Consider the following 7,989-nt stretch of genomic DNA (forward strand, 5'->3'; position numbering starts at 1 on the left):
ACAGACTGGTTAACTTAGGTAAATGTGGGAGGAGGGTGTTAGAAAAATTACATGGAGGACCCAAGAAAATTCTTTGATAGGAATGCAAAGTTTACCATTAAATTTCGGAAGGTTCTATTGTTGGTCTTGGCAAAAAAATGGCTTTTAGTACCCCATACCATCCTCAGATGGGTAGATAAAGAGGGTAAGTATAGCACTTGAAGATATGCTCAAGTTGTATGTCATGCACCAACCAAGGAAGTGGTAAGAGTATCTATCTTTGGTAGAGTTTTTTTTACAATAATGGGTACCAAGAGTCATTAAATGTGAGTCCATTTGAGGCACTTTATGGCAAGAAGTGAAATACTTCTATTAGCTAGAGTGAACCAGTGAAAAGGGTTCATATCAAGCCATATATGCTGAAGGAGATGGAGTGGGATATAATTTCCATCAAGAAAAAACTAAAGATAGCTCAATACAGGAAGAAGAGATATGCAAACCAACATGGAGTGCGCAAGAATTCAAAGTGGGGCATCATATGTATCTGTATATCATACCAAAGAACATTTCATTGAGAATTGGGTCTTGTGCCATGTTGGCACCACAATTTTGTGGACCATTTCAAGTTTTAGAGCGAAAATGACCAATGGCATATAGATTGGCCTTCACACCTACAATGAAAGTTGACAATATTTTCCTTGTTTCTTCACTTAAATTATATGTATAGGATCCTAATCATGTGATTGATTGGTATGTGCTACAACTATAACTAGAAGGATAAGTCCTATCAAAACGTCTATGCATTCTAGACTAGAAGTAGATTGCACTCTAGAATCGAGTAATCGAGCATTTCAAGGTGTAGTGAAGACATTTCAGACTAGAGGAAGTCACATGGGAAATGGCTGAGAAAATTAGGGTGTCATACCCAATTTTGTTTGTTGCTTAAGAAAATGTGAATATGATTATAAATAAATATAAATAGTTATATGTATAAATCTTAGAGTGAAGTTTATGCTTGGTATAGAGAATGGTTATATTTGTGTTTGGTTAGATAACATGTGTTCCTCTACGGGGGTGGAATCTGTGATAACCCTATAAATAATCCCTCTTATGAATATTATTATGAATCATAATTCATGTAAACAATGTAGAAATGCAACACACTATATGAATAACCAGTGGACACAGATTTGGAGAAATGAAGGAGGAGGAATTGCTTGTAAAACCAAAGCCTTTGATTTATTTTTTCACCTAAACTCCTTGTTGGTTTAATGGCACTATTGTGCAACCACTTATTGATGAGAATGGTCTTGCTGAGAAGAGGATGAGTGTACAAACTTTCCTTGTAAATTGTGTTGACAAGGTCAACACATAAAGGGGAGTGAGGGAAAAAGGGACTTGACAATGAGTCTTGAGACAAGAAAATAGAGATAGAGGGATGCATATTCCAGAGAGGCGAATTCCTAGACAAAGTGTGGACTGAGTAGTGGGACATGGAGGGAAGATTTTTGCATCTATCACAGATCATCCTCAAAGACTTGAGTTCTCTCTAAACAATGTTCTATGCTTGTGGGATGGATTCCCTATGCTATTATTGAGGTTGCTTTTGTGCCTATGTGATGCTTTACCATGGCCTGTGCATGTGTTTGTGTGTTTTTCTCTAGAGAGAGTTCATTGGATTTTGGATACTCATGTGCTTTCTAGCCTAATAAACCTATGAGGGCTTACTCGTTGAAAAACCACCTAAGTAATGGCTTGCCTCAGTGTTGATAAACCACTAGGAAACGTATTTGGTTGAGAAACTACTAGATAGGTTTAGGAACCTCAATACTTTTGGGACTGATAAACAACAAGAGTAGGCTTAGGAATAATAACATTGTTGCTACCACCCACTAAAAAACTACTTCGATAGGTGTGTTCTTGTCCCTAGAATAGATAATCTAGCTGATAAACCTTCCATTGTACATGCACATCCTTCTCCAAAATTGAACTGAGACACTTTATGCTTAGCTTGAACCCTTATGATTGTCTATTTGCTTGTCGCGAGTCATTATGGTGTTACAAACGAGATGCAATAGGGGAATATCCTAAGAAATGGACTTTGCCTTTGATATTAGTTGACTGGTTGACAACTCCTGAGAAATTTATTTCCTCATACTTTGAATCCAACTCGGGGCTAGTTCACTGTAATAAAGAATAGCACTGCAATCAGCCTCTAGTTGGGTGGATTTTTGGAGACCCACTCGCATTCAACAATCATCTACTCCATAAGATAAGTTTCTTACTATGCTTTTGTGCATGTTAATATAATGAGAATGTTTATTGATATTTTTACACAGGAGGCTCTCGTAGAGAGAGGTGTATATTTTGGCATGTTGAGATGCCCCTGAATGGTTGTGAATTGAGATGTTCATGTTCGATTATGTAATAACATGCTCAAAATAATAGTGAATAGGGTAGCAGATTGGTTGTATGTATATTGTTATTTTTAATTTTGTATGATTTTTTTTTTCAATCTGTGCAAAGGCCAAAATATTTGTGATTAATGTGAGGAAATTTCATTTGTGTTCCCTTGGGATTGATAGAGCATAAATCCTGTAAGAAATAAGTTGCGTAGTCATGATCTTTGTGTATGAGAGCCAATATGCTTCCCTATTATTGTTGCAGCAAATAGGAGGAAGAGGTAGACTGGGAAGGCTTCTAAGTGTTTGTATGAACTTGATGAGGTTCATTCCCATTAACTAAAACCTTGATTTTTTCATTACACCGCAAGCCTTGTGGAGTGATGTACTGTTGTGAATGGTGCAAGATGAAAGGTCTCCCCGATAATAGATGGGGATGTTCATGTTTCTCTAAGGGACTTGGTGGGGTAGTAAGTGCTTTGGGTGGTGCAATTAATGAAGATTGCAAACAAAAATAATTATTCATCATATAATGGTTATCTTACCATCACAACATGGCCCTATAGGGCAGTGGCCTTACTATGTTCTAGAAGGAAGTGAGATGCGATGACATGGAAGTGTTGTAGGAGGGGTCCATAGTGGTAAACCACCAAAATATCGTAATGAAAAAGTTCAAGCTTGTCTACGAGTCTGGGCTTAGGTGGTATTTTGAAAAAGACAATGTGATATGTGGCACCCACAAAGGATGTCATGCAACAACATGACTATGACGTGATTTCATTGTAGGTTGGGGACCCTAAGAGATTCAAGCGTGCATTTTACAAGCCGAGCTACGGTTGATAGAAGGTGTGATATGAGAACGTTTCCTGTCTCTTGGCGTAGAATTTGTTGTCCCACAATAGGGATTTCACACAATGGAAATAATTATTTAAAACAATGTCATTAGAGTGGTTGGGGAATGGAAAATCCTTCTCGCAACCAATAGAGAAAAGTTTATTATGTCACCATAAAATGGGAGCCTAACCTATATTAGTTCCAGAGAGGCACGGTGATGTGCAAAGGGCCATGGTGATGGCTTCTAGTGAGTTGGCATATCCACATAGGCTAATCATGGGTTCCATGTGGTTGTACTTGTTGACGTGGCAAGGGGATATGGGCCAAACCTTAATTGGCCATAACTTTTGATCCAGGTGTGGGATTTTGATAAAGTTTATATTGGTGAAAATCTCTCAATGTGTTGAATGCAATCATATAATCTAAGGTTGATTATGCTAAATTTGGGAAAAGAGAACTTTTGTAACCCCATTCCCATAATGAGGCCATGGAGGTCTATTAGGGAAACATAACACCTCCCGTTTAGATTGGAGAGTCAAAGGGGCTGGGAGGGAGTGTTACATCAGCCAAGATCCATGGGCCAATGTAGGTGGTAGATACAAATTATTAGACAACATAATAAGATCTTTACACTTACCCAACATCTTCCACTTGGTAGAAACTCGCTTGTAGCTAGACTTTGTTTGGGAAAGTTAAGTATGACGATCAATGTAATCCCTTGAACTACCACGTGTTGAGTCTAATGCATGGAAATATATTATTAATATTTTAGTAAATACTATGACTAGGTTGTCTAAGGAGGATGAAGACAATTTTTCTTGGACAAAAAACACCAGCTCTGGTACTTTTATAACAAAGTTAGGATATATGGCACAAATGGAAGAGGAGCTGACTAACAATGCAATTTGGTGGTGGAGAATTTTTCTCAAAACACCATATCCTTCCAAAGTGAAAGATCACATTATGGTTAGCTCCACAAAATTGTTTATTAACCTGGGATAATGGATTGAGACAAGGTTTATAGGTCCCATGTTGATGCTCTTTATGTTGCAAAAATGCAAAAATAATTTTTTATTTATTTGTTGAATTCCCCTACTCACAGAAGGTTTGGTCTCTTCCAAAAGTCTCTTTTTATCCAGGACATGCTAGTTGGGATAAAACCGAATTGGAGGATTGTGTTCTAGAGTGGGTATTAGACCCATCAGTTCAAGAATTACTTGTCTTCCCTACTTGTTTTGTCCACATCATTTGGTGGGTGAGAAATTTTGTTTTTTTCCAAGAAAAATACATTCATAAGATATTTTGATGGGTGTCATTGATTCAACATGGAAAGCTTTTAAATGTGAGACATAATGGAAGAAAATAAGAGTCATGATCATTCCTATTCTAGAGGCAGAGATCCCCGGGCGATTTTTGGATATAGAAAGTTAGGGAAAACCTTTTGTCTACATTGTCAATATGGTTTTATTTTCTAGTAATCTCTATTACATGCGCATCCATATTCTTTAGGAAGGGGATCGAATCCAAGGTTAATTTTTTTAGCCATGTGGGCACTGATTTACACAACAAACTATGACAACTTAAAGAAATTGTAAATCTTGGGTGACTCAAAGATGGTGGTTTATTGGATTAGTGAAAAAATAGACATCAATATACCCCACATATACCATCTCCTTAGAGATGTTTAAAGCGAGATACAAAAGTTGGAATGGTACACATATAAACAAAACTATAGGGAACTAAACAATTCAACAGATATCATTTCAAAATATTGTATCCAATGTCTAGTGGGGAGACTTGAGATTCATGAGTTCAAGGAAGGCCAGACCCTCAAGGGAATCATGATTAACTTGCAGTATTTTATATGGGATGAAAGAAAATGAGACAGTTGACACACGTCATAAGACAAATTTAGATAATCATTTTGGTAATCTCATTTTATCAATATTTATTTTTTGTCAATATATGAAGTTGTTATAGTTAAAGACAAACTTATAGGTCCTCATGATGTATATTTCATTTTGAAATATAATGCTATTTTCTAAGAGAAAAAAATATTCTTTTGTTAAATTTTATTTTACATAGAATAAATTTATTACTTCATTAAATTTATAATCAACATGATATCAAGAATGTTTAGTTGGATACATTGTTTTTAAAAATATATATAAAATAAAATTATATCCAAAATTTATGCAAGATTCCAAACAATGCCCCAAAAAACACATATATTCATAATGATATCATGAAGTTGATTCAATGATTTATACAATTTTTTATTGTGAGTACAATGTTTGCATGTTCTTTGTCACTTGTTTTATTAGATGTATTCTATCAATGAGATGTTTTGGAGGGTTTTTTTAACACCTTTTGATGTCAAAACTACCCAGAATCATGTAGGATTTTATGGAATCACAAGTTTGAGTTGTCAACTCTGCACAATTTGAGTGCCTCGGGGGATTTTCAGCATGTTGAATTCATGTATGCAGTCAAAACCCTAATTTAAGCAACAAAGATGAAGATTTGACCAAAAAGAATCACCATATTTTAGCCAAAAACTCCAAAATCTTTAATAGTTAGACAATATCATTTTATTGTTGTATTACGTCTTTAAGATTGCAAAAAAAAGTCTCTTTCCATAATTTATTATTACATATTTCCTTTTAAATTATTCAATTTTATGTTTTTCTTAAATAAATATAATAATAATATGATACATAAAAGATTTGAATAAATATTTGTCTAGTTAATTCGACGATGTGCGTATATATGTGAACTATAGGTGGAAGGGGGTTAGTTGACTTTTATTTTTTTATTGATAATGGATGGGAAGATTTAATGAAGAGCGAATAAGTCAAGCATATTCTTCATCAGAGTCTTTAAGCGACGGCTCCGCAAAGGGGAATGGGAAGGAGACACATGCTAAGATTGAGTTTGGAAGCATTGCCCGCGGTGTTAACACGTCCTAAAAGTTAGTTGTATATGTTATGGTGAAACGAACCTTGATTTAAATGTTGATTTAATATTTAAGGATGATGCATTTAATAAATTAATTTAATATGTTAAAAAAAATATTCTTGATTTAAATAAAGTTCTTCTTTTATATTGAGAAAATAAAATAATATGCTAATGCATTTTATAAATTAATTTAATATGTTAAAAACATGATTCTTGATTTAAATAAAGTACTTCTTTTATATTGAGAAAATAAAATAATATGATAAAAAATTAATTTAATATGTCATTTCTAAAACAACAAACATGAAACATGATAGATTGATCATCAAAGTTATTAAAAATTAAATAATTTGTCCTATACTCAGAAAAAAAATAATATCATAGATCCAAAACCTTTAAAATGATTATAAATGAATGATCAAAGTGATGAATTACATTTGTTTTCACTTATTTTTTAATAATGCTCTCTTTATATTGATAATATCGTTATATAAAGAATATTGAGAAAAATTTGTTAACTGGTAATGAATCCCTTCATGAAGAGGGAAATCTCTTAGTACAGAAAGATGTGGGTGAGAAAAGAGCAAAATGGGTTATTACCTTACAAGAATACGACGCTGAAATTAAACTAGCAAATATTGTAAAAGGTCAAGGCTTTTGCGAAATGCTAGCCGGAGCATCACTTATTTCCAAAATACCATCTACAGAAGTACAAATGTATGAGGTAAGTCTAAACGATATTGAATCATTATATGTTGATATCATATTTTATCTAAAGAATGGATATGCTCCTTCAAGCCTGGATTATACAAAGAAAAGAGCCCTAAGATTGAAGGCTAAGAAATATCAACTTGTAAACAATGTATTATTTAGGATGAATTATGATTCTATTCTCCTTCGATGTCTTGAGAAATCTGAAGCTGAAGAAGTGTCATAGGAACTCCATGATGGACTAGCAAGTGGACACTATGTTGGAGATGCTACAGCACATAAGATCTTGCGCGCAGGGTACTATTGGCCTACACTATTTAAAGATGTGCATAGCTATGTAAGGAAATGTCAAGTTTGTCAAATTGCTGCTGGAAAACAAAAGAAATTGTCATTGCCTTTGCAACCAGTCAATATCGATCAACCCTTTGATCAATGGGGATTGGATATAATAGGTGAGATCGTTCCTCACTCTTCTAAACAGAATAGGTATATCCTTACTACTACATATTATTTTACTAAATGGGTAGAAGTCATTCCTCTCAAGATAGCTAATGTTGAACACATCATTGATTTCATAGATTAGTTCATAATCACTAGGTTTGGTTTACCCTCTGCTTTAATGTTTAATAATGCATCGTATTTTTCTGGCAATGCTATTACTGAATTTGCGCTCAAAAGAGGTTTTAAACTTAAATACTCTGCCAATTATTACCCACAGGGGAATGGGTTAGTTGAATCAACAAATAAAAACTTAATCAGAATCATTAAGTGAACCATTGACCAAAATCATAAGAATTGACATTAATCTTTGATGTATGCTCTATGGGCAGACCGAATAACGCAAAAAACCTCCATTGGCACTTCTCCCTTTAATTTAATTTATGGGAAAGAAGTGGTTCTCCCAACTCATCCAGCAATTCTCTCTTTCGCCTTAGTTCAATTTATTAATGAAACACCAACTTCATCCTTACAGCTAAGACAGCTGCAAATTCTTAAGCTAGAAGAGCAACAAGAAAAGGCTAAAATAACTCATGCTCATCATCAAGCATTAGTAAAAGCTTCTTTTGATTCAAACATGCTATCCAGAAAGGACTTTCAAATTGGA

This window comes from Pinus tabuliformis, chromosome 6, assembly GCF_031772625.1.
Source record: "Pinus tabuliformis cultivar Carrire ecotype Pingquan chromosome 6, CPIR1, whole genome shotgun sequence".
Lineage (NCBI taxonomy): Eukaryota > Viridiplantae > Streptophyta > Pinopsida > Pinales > Pinaceae > Pinus > Pinus tabuliformis.